Below are 16,448 nucleotides of genomic sequence, written 5' to 3' on the forward strand. Positions count from 1 at the left end.
TTTTCTGTATTTATTGGGCCGAAAGGACTGCATCTGATAGTGGTGTGTTTTCTTTTGTTGTGAAGGAATGTAAGGCAAAAATGATGACTTACCCGCGGTAGCCGTAGATACCAAATCAGCGAGACCGTTACCAAACAAGACACCACCTTTATATGGCAGAGATTCAATATTTTTCCTGGAGTCAGCATCAGCATTCAATGGATGGATCCACAATGCTCTCCTAGCTGAGACTGCCATAGCATTGGCCTTTGATCCCAAAAGGCCAATATCTCTCGCCATTTCCTTTAGGTAGGCCGCAGTGTCTCTGATATAACCCAGTGTCAAAAGGACACTATCCCTATCTAGTGTATCTATATCAGATGACAAGTTATCTGCCCACTTTTTGATAGCACTACTCACCCACGCAGATGCAATGGCTGGTCTGAGCAGCGTACCCGTGGTGGCATAAATGGATTTTAATGTATTTTCCTGCTTACGATCCGCAGGGTCCTTAAGGGCTGCCATGTCAGGAGACGGGAGAGCCACCTTTTTAGACAACCGCGATAGGGCCTTGTCCACAACATTGGGGGTGACTCCTACTTTTCCCTATCCTCAGAGGGAAACGGATACGCCACCTGAATCCTTTTGGGAATCTGAAACTTTTTGTCAGGGCTTTCCCAAACCTTTTCAAAGAGTGTTCAGTTCATGAGAGGGAGGAAACGTTACCACAGGTTTCTTTTCCTTATGCATACAGACCCTTTTATCAGGAACAGCAAGGTCCTCGGAGATATGTAATACATCTTTTATCGCCACAATCATGAACTGAATGCTCTTTGCTAATTTTGGATCCAATCTGGCATCACTATAGTCGACACTGGAGTCAGTGTCCGTGTCGGAATCCGTGTCTGCCAACTGGGCAAACAAACGTTTTTGTGACCCCGAGGGGGTCTGGACCTGTAATAACACAGCCTCCACAGATTTCTTCCATGCCTGGTTCTGATATTCAGATTTATCTAATCTCTTACTAATAAGAACCACATTAGCATTCAAAATATTTACCCAATCAGGAGTCGGCGGTGCCGACAGTGTCACTCCCACAGCCGTGTGTCCCTAGTACAGTCTCCTCCTGGGAAGAGCACTCAGCCTCAGACATGCCGACACATGTGTACCAACACCCACAGACACACCGGGCATATAGCGGACAGACCCACAGTAAAGTCTGTCAGAGAGACACAGAGGGAGTTTGCCAGCTCACAACCCAGCGCCTAATCACCGGTTCTGAAACACTAAAGAATGTCCCAGACCTGCAGCGCTTTTATATTAAATATATATTGCACCAATATTTCTGTAACCCCCCCCCCCCCCCGTTTTGCACCCTGATACTTATTCAGAAGTGTGAGGAAGGACCAGCATCTCTGCAGCCTGTGTAGAGGAAAATGGCGCTGAGCTGTGTGAGCTGTGAGGACGAAGCTCCACCCCCTTAATGGCGCACTTCAGTCCCGCTTTTTGAAATATATATTTATACTAGCGGGGGTTAGGACAGTGCCTAGGCACTTATGTCCCCTCTTGCCAGTTAATTTTGAGGCTTTTCTGCTGCCCAGGGCACCCCCCCCCCCTCCGCGCCCTGCACCCTGTAGTGCTGCTGTGTGTGTGGGAGCATGGCGCGCAGCGTGCGATCGCTGTGCGGTACCTCAGAATGCCATCACTGAAGTCTTCTTGATCTTCTTCTACTCGCCTGTCTTCTGGCTCTGTAAGGGGGGTGACGGCTGGCTCTGCGAACGAGCATTTAGGCGTACCTAGCGATCAAACCCTCAGGAGCTAATCGTGTCCTGTAGCCAGAAGCAGAGCCTTTGAACTCACTGGAAGTAGGTCATACTTCTCTCCCCTTAGTCCCACGAGGCAGGGAGACTGTTGCCAGCAGTCTCCCTGAAAATAAAAAACCTAACAAAAGTCTTTTTCAGAGAAACGCAGTAGTTCTCCTCAGAGTGCATCCAGTCTGCCTGGGTACAATTCTAAAACTGGAGTCTGGGGGAGGGGCATAGAGGGAGGAGCCAGTTCACACCCTTTCAAGGTCTTAAAGTGCCCATGTCTCCTGCGTATCCCATCTATACCCCATGGTTCTAATGGTGTCCCCAGCATCCTCTAGGACGTATGAGAAATATAATTGTTGCACGTTATCAAATAAAGGCAGGCATACACTATCTGGGAACAGTGTATATCATAAACACAATATCTGCATAGACATATCCTTAATAGGCAGATATTACCATCTTATGAATAATGGCAATAGTGTGAAACCCCACTGTGTATTAATCAGTGAAACTCCAGACCGTATGAGCAGCCAATAAAGATAAATTTGGCTGACTAAAAAAATTTCTTAAGTGTATCCTTTCCCTTTTCAAAGAGTAACCACTTGTAGCCAAGATAAGTTAACCACAGTGATAAATGTGACATCACATCAGAGCTGATTAAGCCCATGAAAACTGAATGGACAGTTGCAAAAAATAAGATTTTAAACCTACCGGTAAATCTTTTTCTCGTAGTCCGTAGAGGATGCTGTCCGTAAGGACCATGGGGATAGACGGGCTCCGCAGGAGACATGGGCACTTTAAGAAAGAACTTTAGGTATGGGTGTGCACTGGCTCCTCCCTCTATGCCCCTCCTCCAGAACTCAGTTAGAGAAACTGTGCCCAGAGGAGACGGACAGTACGAGAAAAGGATTTTTGTTAATCCAAGGGCAAGATTCATACCAGCCCACACCATTCACACCGTATATCTTGTGTTATATACGAACCAGTTAACAGTATGAAACAACACAGCATCAGTTCGAGACCGATGAAAACTATAACATAACCCTTATGTAAACAAAACTATATACAAGTCTTGCAGAAGTAGTCCGCACTTGGGACGGGCGCCCAGCATCCTCTATGGACTACGAGAAAAAGATTTACCGGTAGGTTTAAAATCTTATTTTCTCTTACGTCCTAGAGGATGCTGGGGACTCCGTAAGGACCATGGGGATTATACCAAAGCTCCCAAACGGGCGGGAGAGTGCAGATGACTCTGCAGCACCGATTGAGCAAACAGGAGGTCCTCCTCAGCCAGGGTATCAAACTTATAGAACTTTGCAAAGGTGTTTGAACCCGACCAAGTAGCAGCTCGACAAAGTTGTAATGCCGAGACGCCTCGGGCAGCCGCCCAAGAAGAGCCCACCTTCCTAGTGGAATGGGCCTTAACCAATTTTGGTAACGGCAATCCAGCCGTAGAATAAGCATGCTGAATCGCGTTACAGATCCAGCGAGCAATAGTCCGTTTTGAAGCAGGAGCGCCAACCTTGTTGGCTGCATACAGAACAAACAGTGCTTCTGTTTTTCTGACCCTAGCCGTTCTGGCCACGTAAATTTTCAAAGCCCTGACCACATCAAGGGACTCGGAATCCTCCAAATCTCGCGTAGCCACAGGCACCACAATAGGTTGGTTCATATGAAAAGAGGACACCACCTTAGGCAAAAATTGAGGACGGGTCCGCAATTCCGCTCTATCCATATGGAAAACCAGATAGGGGCTTTTATGAGACAAAGCCGCCAATTCTGAAACTCGCCTAGCCGAAGCCAAGGCTAACAACATGACCACCTTCCAAGTGAGATATTTTAACTCCACCGTTTTAAGTGGTTCAAACCAGTGCGATTTAAGGAAACTCAACACCACGTTAAGGTCCCAAGGCGCCACCGGAGGTACATAAGGAGGCTGAATATGCAGCACTCCCTTCACAAAAGTCTGTACTTCTGGGAGAGAAGCCAATTCCTTCTGAAAGAAAATGGATAATGCCGAAATCTGAACCTTAATGGAGCCTAACTTTAGGCCCAAATTCACTCCAGTTTGTAGGAAGTGAAGGAAACGGCCCAGATGAAATTCTTCCGTAGGAGCATTCCTGGCCTCACACCAAGAAACATACTTTCTCCATATACGGTGATAATGTTTAGCTGTCACGTCCTTCCTAGCCTTTATCAGAGTAGGAATGACCTCATCCGGAATGCCCTTTTCCGCTAGGATCCTGCATTCAACCGCCATGCCGTCAAACGCAGCGGCGGTAAGTCTTGGAACAGACAGGGCCCCTGTTGCAACAGGTCCTGTCTTAGAGGAAGAGGCCATGGATCTTCTGTGAGCATCTCCTGCAGATCCGGATACCAGGCCCTTCGCGGCCAATCAGGAACAATGAGAATTGTCTGTACTCCTCTTTTTCTTATTATTCTCAACACCTTTGGGATGATGAGAGGAAGAGGAGGGAACACACAGACCGACTGGAACACCCACGGTGGCACTAGCGCGTCCACAGCCACTGCCTGAGGGTGTCTTGACCTGGCGAAATACCTCTGTAGCTTTTTGTTGAAGCGGGACGCCATCATGTCTATCTGTGGCAGTCCCCACTGACTTGCAATCTGTGCGAAGACTTCCTGATGAAGTCCCCACTCTCCTGGATGCAGGTCGTGTCTGCTGAGGAAGTCTGCTTCCCAGTTGTCCACTCCCGGAATGAACACTGCTGACAGTGCGCTTACATGATTTTCCGCCCAGCGAAGAATCCTGGTGGCTTCTGCCATTGCCACTCTGCTCCTTGTGCCGCCTTGGCGGTTTACATGAGCCACTGCGGTGATGTTGTCTGACTGGATCGGAACCGGTAGGTCGCGAAGCAAGGTCTCCACTTGACGAAGGGCGTTGTATATGGCCCTCAGCTCCAGGACGTTGATGTGAAGACAAGTCTCTTGACTTGACCAAATACCTTGGAAGTTTCTTCCCTGTGTGACTGCTCCCCAACCTCGGAGGCTCGCGTCCGTGGTTACCAGAATCCAGTCCTGACTGCTGAACCTGCGACCCTCTAGAAGGTGAGCACTCTTTAACCACCACAGGAGAGATACCCTGGCCCTGGGGGACAGGGTGATCAGCTGATGAATCTGTAGATGTGACCCAGACCATTTGTCTAGTATGTCTCATTGGAAAGTCCTCGCATGGTACCTGCCGAAGGGAATGGCCTCGTAAGATGCCACCATCTTCCCCAGGACCAGAGTGCAGTGATGCACTGACACCTGTTTTGGCTTCAATAGGTTCCTGACCAGAGTCATGAGTTCCTGGGCCTTTTCTCTCGGAAGATAAACCCTTTTCTGGTCCATATCCAGAATCATGCCTAAAAAGGTCAGACGAGTCGTAGGAACCAACTGTGACTTCGGGAAATTGAGAATCCAGCCGTGTTGCTGTAACACCTTCAGTGAAAGTGACACGCTGTTCAGCAACTGCTCTTGTGATCTCGCTTTTATGAGGAGATCGTCCAAGTACGGGATAATTTTGACACCCTGCTTGCGCAGGAGCACCATCATTTCCGCCATTACCTTGGTGAAAATCCTCAGGGCCGTGGAAATCCCAAACGGCAATGTCTGAAATTGGTAATGACAATCCTGTACCACAAATCTCAGGTACGCCTGATGAGGTGGATATATGGGAACATGAAGGTATGCATCCTTTATGTCCAGGGATACCATAAAATCCCCCCCTTCTAGGCTGGCGATGACCGCTCTGAGTGATTACATCTTGAACTTGAACCTTTTCAAGTATAGGTTCAGGGATTTGAAATTTAAAATGGGTCTGACCGAACCATCCGGTTTCGGGACTACAAACAGGGTTGAGTAATATCCCCTCCCTTGTTGAAGTAGGGGAACTTTGACCACCACCTGTTGAAGATACAATTTGTGAATTGCATTTAACACTATCTCCCTTTCTGGGGGAGAAGCCGGTAGGGCCGATTTGAAAAATCGTCGAGGAGGCACCTCTTCGAATTCCAGCTTGTAACCCTGGGAAACAATTTCTATTGCCCAGGGATCCTGCGAGTGAACCCAGATGTGGCTGAAAACTCGAAGACGTGCCCCCACTGAGGCGGACTCCCTTAGCGGGGCCCCAGCGTCACGCGGTGGATTTAGTAGAGGCCGGGGAGGACTTCTGTTCCTGGGAACTAGCTGTGTTTTGCAGCTTTTTTCCTCTGCCCTTTCCTCTGGCAAGAAAGGATGCACCTCGTACTCTCATGTTTCTCTGTGACCGAAAGGACTGCATTTGATAATGTGGCGCTTTCTTAGGTTGTGAGGGAATATAAGGCGAAAAATTTGATTTACTTGCCGTAGCTGTGAAGACCAGGTCCGAGAGACCTTCCCCAAACAATTCCTCACCCCTGTAAGGTAAAACCTCCATATGCCTCTTTGAGTCGGCATCACCTGTCCATTGCCGGGTCCATACGACTCGTCTAGCAGAAATCGCCATAGCGATGACTCTAGAACCCAGTAGGCCAATGTCTCTTTGAGCATCTCTCATATATAAGACAGCATCTTTAATATGTCCTAGGGTCAATAAAATGGTATCCTTATCCAGGGTATCAATCTCCGTCGATAAGGTATCTGTCCACGATATTACAGCGCTACAAACCCAAGCCGACGCTATCGCCGGTCTGAGTAAGGTACCAGAATGTGCGTAAATGGACTTCAAGGTAACCTCTTGCTTGCGATCAGCAGGATCCCTGAGGGTAGCCGTTTCTTGGGATGGCAGCGCTACCTTTGCCGGGAAAGGATACGTCATAAGAATCCTTTTGGGAATCTGCAGTTTCTTGTCTGGAGATTCCCACGCTTTTTCACATAACTCGTTCAGCTCATGAGAGGGGAGAAAGGTTACCTCAGCTTTCTTTCCCTTAAACATGTGTACCCACGTGTCAGGGACAGAGGGGTCATCAGTGATATGCAGTACATCCTTTATTGCAATAATCATATATTGAATACTTTTAGCCAATTTTGGCTGTAACTTTGCATCATCGTAGTCGACACTGGAGTCAGAATCCGTGTCGGTATCAGTGTCTACTATTTGGGATAGTGGGCGCTTTTGAGACCCCGAAGGTCCCTGCGACATAGGGACAGGCAGGTATTGATTCCCTGCCTGTTCCCTAGCCTCAGCTTTGTCCAATCTTTTGTGCAATAAATTCACATTAGCACTTAAAACATTCCACATATCCATCCAGTCAAGTGTCGGCGGTGTCGGCGGAGACACCACATTCATTTGCTCCACCTGCTCCCTAGGAGAGCCTTTTACCTCAGACATATCGACACACGCATACCGACACACCACACACTCTGGGAATCGTCTTATCTGAAGACAGTTCCCCCACAAGGCCCTTTGGAGAGACAGAGAGAGTATGCCAGCACACACCCAGCGCCAAAGACCCAGTAAAAACACAGTATGTTTACCCAGATAGCTCTATAATCATGTATTTTGCGCCAAATTATGTGCCCCCCCCCCTTTCTTTAAAACCCTCTTTCACCGTGTAAGCAGGGGAGAGTCCGGGGAGCTTCCTCTCAGCGCTGTGCGGTGGAGAAAATGGCGCCTGTGAGTGCTGAGGAACAAGCTCCGCCCCCTCAGCAGCGGGCTTCGGTCCCGCTAAAATATTGAAAAAACTGGCGTGGGCTCTTATATATACAGTGCCCAGCCCGTATATATACATTTTTGCCAGAGATTGAGGTTCATATTGCTGCCCAGGGCGCCCTTACAGTGTCTGCCTGTGTGTCTGTGTGGGAGCAATGGCGCACAGCGCTACCGCTGTGCGTTACCTCACTGAAGATCTGAAGTCTTCTGCCGCCTCTGAAGTCTTCTTTCTTCTCATACTCACTTCTATCTTCCGGCTCTGCGAGGAGGACGGCGGCGTGGCTCTGGGACTGACGGCGAGGGTGAGACCTGCGTATCGATCCCTCTGGAGCTAATGGTGTCCAGTAGCCTAAGAAACAGAGCCTAACATTAAAGTAGGTCTGTTTCTCTCCCCTCAGTCCCTCGATATACTTTCTTTTCAGGAAACTCAGGAGAGCTCCCTGTAATGCACCCAGTCTCCTCTGGGCACAGTAATAAACGGAGGTCTGGAGGAGGGGCATAGAGGGAGGAGCCAGTGCACACCCATTCCTAAAGTTCTTTCTTAAAGTGCCCATGTCTCCTGCGGAGCCAGTCTATCCCCATGGTCCTTACGGAGTCCCCAGCATCCTCTAGGACGTAAGAGAAATATATACCACATTATTATAATTTTATAATAAAGACAGGACGCATCCAATAATTTTAATTATTTCTTTTTTTATTCACAGAACACACCTTTGTATTCACCTTATACCACACTTTTTACACTAAATTCATATTTCACTCCAGTTAGCCCCAGAGTTGGTTATTTTGTAAATATAAAAATATCATTCCAGCCAGACAGGCTAAGAGTATGTGAATTGTTGAGAAATTTTAATGCAAAAAGGTCAATAAAAAAGTTATTTTTTATTTAAGTAATTGAAAAATGAGCACCCATTAAATTCCAATTGTTCCAGTTACACCTCATCTGCAAAACAAGGGGTATTATTCCAACTTGTTTGTAGTACCGAAACCGGACAGTTCGGTAAGACCAATTTTGAACCTCAAGTCGTTGAACCCGTACTTACGAGTGTTCAAATTCAAGATGGAGTCTTTGAGAGGAGTGATCTCAGGTCTGGAATTCCTAGTATCTCTGGGTATCAAGGATGCGTACCTTCACATTCCGATCAGGCTTATCTATGGTTTGCATTGCAGTACTGTCACTACCAGTTCCAGGCCCTGCCATTTGGTCTCCCCACGGCACCGAGGGTGTTCACTAAGGTGATGGCAGAGATAGGGTTTCTACTTCGTAAACAGGGAGTGAATATCATTCCGTAACTGAACGATCTCCTGATAAAAGCACTGTCCAGGGAAAAGTTACTGGACAGCATTGGTCTCTCAACCAAACTCCTCTAGGATCAAGGGTGGATTCTGAACCTTCCAAAATCTCACCTAGAGCCAACACGGAGGCTCCCATTCTTGAGAATGATGCTGGACATGGAGTCACAGAAAGTGTTCCTTCCGTTGGAAAAGGCATTGGTAATCTAGTCAATGGTTCGGAATGACCTGAAGCCATCCCGGGTATCGGTGCATCTTTGCATTCGCCTTCTGGGGAAAATGGTGGCCTCTTATGAGGCACTTCAATACGGAAGATTTCACACAAGACCCTTCCAGCTCAATCTGTTGGACAAATGGTTCGAATCACATTCACATGCACCAGACGATCCGTCTGTCGCCAAAAGCCATGATCTCCCTTCTGTGGTGACTACAGACTTCTCACCTAGTTGAGGGTCGGAGGTTCGGAATTCAGAACTGGATTGTTAACCACAGACTCAAACCTCAGGGGTTGGGGAGCAGTCACTCAGGGGGTGCAGTTTCAAGGAAGATGGTCAAGTCAGGAAGTCATTCTTCCAATCAACATTCTGGAACTCCAGGGCCATATACAATGCCCTTCTGCAGGCCTCACATCTTCTTCAAGATCTGTCCATTCAGGTCGTCGGACAATGTGACGGCTGTAACGTACGTAAACAGACAGGGTGGAACAAAAAGCAGATCAGCAATATCAGAGGTGTCAAGAATTCTCTGGGCAGAAAGAAACGCTGTGGTGTTGTCAGGGGTCTTCATTCCGGGAGTAGACAACTGGAAAGCAGACTTCCTCAGCAGACACAACCTGCACCAGGGGGAGTGGGGCCCTCACCCGGAAGTGTTCAGGTGCTTGACACGTCGATGGGGATATCCAGAGAGCAACATGATGGCCTCTCGTCTCACAAGAAGCTCAGGCGGTATTGTTCCAGGTCGAGAGACCCACAGGCAGTGGTGGTAGACGTTCTGGCGACTCCATGGGTAGATCAGATGGTGTATGTGTTTCCTCCACTTCCTCTGATCCTAAGAATTCTTAAGCGAATAAAAAGGGAAAAGGTTCAAGCAATACTCATTGCTCCGGATTGGTCAAGAAGGGCCTGGTACGCGGACCTTCTGGAGATGCACCTCAACGATACGTGGACTCTACCTATTCGCGGGGATCTTCTGCAACAGAGCCCATTCATCTATCAGGACTTACCACAACAACGTTTGACGGCATGGAAGTTGAACGGCTGATTCTAGCCAACAGAGGGATCCCTAACAAGGTTATCCCGGCTATGATCCTAGCCAGGAAGTGGGTAACGTCTAAGCATTACCATCGTATTTGGAAGAAATACATATCTTGGTGTGAGCGTAGAAATTATTTTGCGGTGGAATTTTTTCTGGGATGTTTCCTGCTTTTTCTGCAGTCAGGTATGGATGTGGGCTTCATAAAAGTTCAGATTTCGGCGTTGTCCATTTCCTTTCAGAAACAATTAGCTTCTCTACCTGAGGTCCAGACGTTCTTGAAAGGTGTTCTGCACATCCAACCTCCCTTTGTGCCTGCCACGGCACCTTGGGATCTCAATTTTGTGCTACAGTTCCTCCAATCGGACTGGATTGAACCGTTACAGGAGGTGGACGTAAAATATCTTACGTGGAAGACGTCACACTGCTGGACTTGGCTTCAGCAAGACGTGTGTCGGAGCTGGGGGCTTTGGCTCACAAAAGTCACTACTTCATTTTCCATGAGGACAGTGCTGAACTCAGAAATCGTCAGCAATTTCTTCCTAAAGTGGTGTCTGCGTTTCACATCAACCATCCTATTGTAGATCCGGTTGTCACCGACACCTCTGCTACTTCAAAGTCTTCAAGGATATTGAGAGGCTTTGAAGGTGTATGTCAAGTGAAAAGCTCGTCACAGTAAATTGGACTCGCTGTTTGTTCTTTATGATCCCAATTAAATTGGGTTTCCTGCGTCAAAGCAGTCCATTGCATGCTGGATCAGGCTTACTATCCAGCATGCTTGTTCCATGGCAGGTTTGCCATGTCCAAAATCTGTACAGATCCACTCTACTAGGTCGGTGGGTTCTTCTTGGGCGGCTGCCCAGGGAGTCTTGGCTTTACAGCTCTGCCGAGCAGCTACTTGGTCAGTATCGAACACGTTAGCCAAGTTCTACAAGTTCGATACTTTGGCCTCTAAGGACCTTCAGTTTGGTCAATCAGTTCTGTAGGAACCTCAGCACTCTTCCACCCGGTTTGGGAGCTTTGGTACATCCCCATGAGACTAAATGGACCCCAGTATCCTCTAGGACCCCAGTATCCTCTAGGACATAAGAGAAAATAGAATTTTAATTACCTACTGGTAAATTCTTTTCTTGTAGTCCGTAGAGGATACTGGGAAACACCCAGTGCTTCGTTCTTCCTGCACTGTTACTTGGTTATGTAATGTTGGTTCAGCCGTTGCTGTTCCTGTTTCAAGTTTGGTTAGCTTGGCTTTCTTCTTGTTGTGTTTACTGGTTCGGAAACTCACCACTATCCTTACCTATCCTTCTCTCAAAGTATGTCCATCTCCTTGGGCAGTTTCCTAGACTGAGTCTGGAAGGAGGGGCATAGAGGGAGGAGCCAGTCCACACTATCAAATTCTTAAAGTGCCCATGGCTCCTAGTGGACCAGTCTATACCCCATGGCACTAAATGGACCCCAGTATCCTCTACGGAATACGAGAAGAGGATTTACCGATAAGCAATTAAAATCCTATTTTTACATCCGTCCTCTTCACTCTGCTAATGCGCCTCTCCTGCCAAACGATTACTTCCTCATACTCCTACCTCCAAGATTTTTCATGTGCTGCTCCCTCTCTCTGGAATTCTCTACCTTTCCCCCTCAGACTCTCCACCTCTCTACAAAACTTCAAACAGGATCTCAAGACCCACTTCTTCACCAAACCCAGCCAAATCTAATCCTAGCCATCTGTTCCACGCTCTGTCTACCCCATCTGTGTCCCCCTTGTCTGTCTGCCCCTCCCCTTTAAAATGTAAGCTCTCACGAGTAGGGCCCTCTTTCCTCATGTGCTTATCCTTTCCTTACGTTAATAATTGTGAAGATACCAGGTTCCAAATCACTGAGGCACGGTGGTAGACGAAAAACCAAGATTGGTTGATTGAACAGAATGGGTTATAAACAACTCAGCACACTTCTGTAATCCAATTGCACATGACAATTCCCATCACAATCTCCTGACAGAACATTACTTCTTAGTCTGGGAGCAGAGAGTCTCTTCTAGCAATACAGAGACCGAAATAAATCCAATATAATGGGTCCCCAAGCAGATCCCTGGCAGAACATTACTTCTTAGCCTGGGATCAAAGAATCTCTCTGGGTAGCTCTACTTATACCTCCAGAAGCTTCATATTGCTGGGGTGTGTGTCTCTTCTGTGTCTTGGGATCTTACAGCATTGGAATACAATATATATTCTAATCAAGGTGATTACATCAGCAAGAGAACCACCCTGTCTGGTCAGCTCACTTTTGGACAATAGGGAGTAAACAAAAAAGGGACAATGGTACCTCATATAACTCAACCTTTGAATGTCCACTGTGGTGTATGAAAACAATAGGAAACTAGGTCTAACAAATACATTATCTAAAGAGTAACAGATAACAACACAATTGCATATATTAACAATATTAAGGTTGATTTAATCACAGTATTGGGTGAGCAGCAATGGACATGTTATGGAGAATGAACAGACAGACAAATTGGATGAATATGGATATAAAAAGTACATATTTGACACAGGAAATGAGGCATAGCTATCTTAATTGTCACAGTCCTCATTTTCTCACAATACTCTTTGACTGCACCAAATCTGATGGTTTCCTGCCACACTGATAGCTACTTCAGTAGCTGACAATGAATTGAGTATTTTTAGGTACCCTGTACTTGTCCTATATATCAAACCAGTCCGATTGGAGGAACTGCAGCACCACATTGAGATCCCAGGGTGCCGTGGCAGGCACAAAGGGAGGTTGGATGTGCAGAACAGCTTTCAAAAACGTCTGGATCTCAGGGAGAGAAGCCAATTGTTTCTGGAAAAAAAATGGATAAAGCCGAAATTTGAACTTTTATGGATCCCAGACGCAGGCCCACATCCACGCCTGCCTGCAGAAAAAGCAGGAAACATCCCAGATGAAATTCCACCGCAGAATAATTTCTGCGCTCACACCAAGATATGTATTTCTTCCAAATACGATGGTAATGCTTAGACGTTACTCCCTTCCTGCCTTGGATCATAGCCGGGGTAACCTTGTTAGGGATCCCTCTGTTGGCTAGAATCAGCCGTTCAACTTCCATGGCGTCAAACATTGCTGTGGTAAGTCCTGATAGATGAATGGGCCCTGTTACAGAAGATCCTCTTGAAGAGGTAGAGGCCACGGATCTTTGAGAAGCATCTCCAGAAGGTCTGCGTACCAGGCCCTTCTTGGCTAATCTGGAGCAATGAGTATTGCTTGAACAGTTTCCCTTTTTATTAATTTTATAATTCTTGGGATAAGAGGAAGTGGAGGAAAACACGTAGACCATCTGATAGACCCATGGAGTTGTCAGGGCGTCTATCGCCACCGCCTGTGGGTCTCTCGACCTGGAACAATACCACCTGAGCTTCTTGTTGAGATGAGAGGCCATCATGTCGATCTGTCATACACCTGAACACTTCCGAGTGAAGGCCTCACTCCCCCGGGTGCAGGTCGTGTCTGCTGAGGAAGTCTGCTTTCCAGTTGTCTTCTCCCGGAATGAAGACCGCTGACACCAAAGCGTTTTTTTCTGCACAGAGGAGAATTCTTGACACCTCTGATATTGCTGCTCTGCTTTTCGTTTTACCCTGTCGGTTTATGTACGTTACTGCAGTCACATTGTCGACTGGACCTGAATTGCCAGATCTTGAAGAAGATGTGAGGCCTGCAGAAGGGCGTTGTATATGGCACTGGAGTTCCAGAATATTGATTGGAAGGATGACTTCCTGACCTGATCATCTTCCTTGAAACTGCACCCCCTAAGTGACTGCTTCCCAACATCTGAGGCTTGCGTCTGTGGCTAACAGAATCCAGTTCTGAATTCCGAACCTCTGTCCTGCGACGAGGTGAGAAGACTGTAGCCACCACAGAAGGGAGATCCTGGCCTTTGGCGACAGACGGATCCTCTGGTGCATGTGAAGATGTAATCCAGACCATTTGTCCATCAGAACGAGCTGGAAGGGTCTTGCGTGAAACCTCCCGTATTGAAGTGCCTCGTAAGAGGCCACCATTTTCCCCAGAAGGCGAATGCACAGATGCACCGATACCCAGATTGGCTTCAGCACATCCCGAACCATCGACTGGATTACCAATGCCTTTTCCAACGGAAGGAACACCTTATGTGACTCCGTGTCCAGTATCATTCCCAGGAATGGGAGCCTAATGTTGGCTCTAGATGAGATTTCGGAAGGTTCAGAATCCACCTGTAATTCTCGAGTTTGGTTGAGAGATCAATGCTGTCCAGCAACCTTTTCCTGGACTGCGCTTTTATCAGGAGATCGTCCAGGTACAGAATTATAGGGGCCATTCCGAGTTGATCGCTCGCTAGCAGTTTTTAGCAGCCGTGCAAACGTTATGCTGCCACCCACTGGGAGTGGGTTTTAGCTTAGCAGAAGTGCGAAGTCCCTGTTAGGGGACTTAGTACACTAATAGTCGCTCCCCCCCTGCTATGACCCCCTGGTACTGCTGAAGTAATCTGGAGTCACACTGGAGGAGCTGCGCGACCCTGCACTGTCAGCATCTGTGTCCACTGCAGAGGGAAAATGGCGCTGGTGAGCTGCTGGATCCTCTCATAGTGAAGCCCCGCCCCTTCAATGGCACGTGGTCTTCACGCTTTTTTTTTTTATACTGGCTGAGGAATCTGGTGATTAAAATGGAGAGAAACGTTTGAAGGCTGTTGTGCCAGTTGTGTACTGTGTCCGGAGACTCATTCCGCACAGTGTAGAAGCCGTGTGTCTCTGTACCCTCATGCCGCCATAATGGCCGGTGCCCCGCTAGCCGGGACGCCAACTCAGTACTCATACCTCTACATTCTTCTGGCTCTGTTAGGGGTGGCGATGTGCTGCGGGAATGTACGCTCGCCATGGCGGGGCTTGCAAATAGTTCCCTCAGGAGCTCAGTGTCCTGTCAGCAGGGATCGGGACCATTAACCCTTCAAGAGGTTGGGCCATTCCCCCCCTTCCCTTCCCATTAAGTCCCACAAAGCAGGCAGGCTGGTGGCAACCAGCCCTGCCTGAAAACAACAAACATAGAAAATAAATGCAGAAAACTCTTCAGGAGCTTCCTTCATAGAGGGAGGAGCCAACCCACACTATCAAATTCTTAAAGTACCCATAGCTCCTAGTGGACCAGTCTATACCCCATGGTACTAATTGGACCCCAGTATCCTCTAGGACGTAAGAGAAATTAAATAGCTGCAAATATTATAAATGGGCCCCTTGGTACTATAAGCCTCTGTAACAATATTCAGTACTAGATATGATTCAACATGTAACACTGAAACAAACATACATTTTTTATTTTTTTTTCACTTCGCCTATAACATTTCTTCTAGTAGTGGAGCACTGGCTTCACCTATTGGTGAATGTTAAGAATACAGTACATCCTGCATACTTTGAGTATGACGAGCTGAACTAAACAAACTCTGGGCACTTACAGCAGAATTTGAACAAAAGCTTCCAGCGATATGAGCAAACACAGTGGATGAAGTGTGTAACTTTCAAGAATTTCTGGCATTCAAACTTAGGGAAATCCAAACAAATGTGGAAATACTAAATGAAGAGATCAATAAGTCACAAGGTTCATGTACGGAACATTCCAGAAAACATCAGCAATGCTGCATTGTCTACATACCTTAACCACCTGTTCCAACAATATTTTCTTAAGCACCTTCTTAAATTTACAAGTGGATCAAGCACAGAGTGCTTATAGCAAAGTCTTAGGAGCACATTTATAGTTTATTGGGTTTTAGACCCAATAATTAGAATTTCTTATAGCCACTATTTGTGCTAATAAGAAATTCTGTACACAGGAATGTAATAAAATCACATCCTGTCCCTGTGCTGTGTAAAAGTAAAGTGATTGCATCATTAGTTAATCCACAGAGGCTTTGGCAGCAGTATGTGCTGGCAGTGAACTATTAACTATCTGTGCATTCATTAGCTTGTTACCAGCATCTGTTATTAATATTGCTTTTGGCTGCAGACATACAAATAACATATCTTTAACATGAGACTGAGGCAATCTTTTCTACTCAATTACACAGGTCCCATAAAGATCAAATGAATTTAGTTATATAAATTGCAATCTTTAATAAAACATAATGGGAAGCATCAGTTTCAAATCCAGTCATGAGATGTAAACAGACTGGCTTGAGGCTTCCCAACAGTACAGACCTTGCCCCTTCTTCTTACTTGATTCTCCACCAAGGCTGCACAGAAACCACCAGCATGTTGTGATTACAGAGGCACAAGAGACAGCAGGAAGGGCCTCCGTTTAGTCTCAGAACATGAACTGTCCAAGGGGGTTATTCAGACCTGATTGCTCCTCTGCAAATTTGCAGAGGTCTGCGATCAGATAGCCGCCGCCCAGACAGAGTGAAAACCCGCCCTGTGCAAGTATTGGCGATCGCCGGTCAGCTGCAAATCCGTTCG

The sequence above is a fragment of the Pseudophryne corroboree genome, chromosome 2 (assembly GCF_028390025.1).
Source record: "Pseudophryne corroboree isolate aPseCor3 chromosome 2, aPseCor3.hap2, whole genome shotgun sequence".
NCBI classification, from domain to species: domain Eukaryota; kingdom Metazoa; phylum Chordata; class Amphibia; order Anura; family Myobatrachidae; genus Pseudophryne; species Pseudophryne corroboree.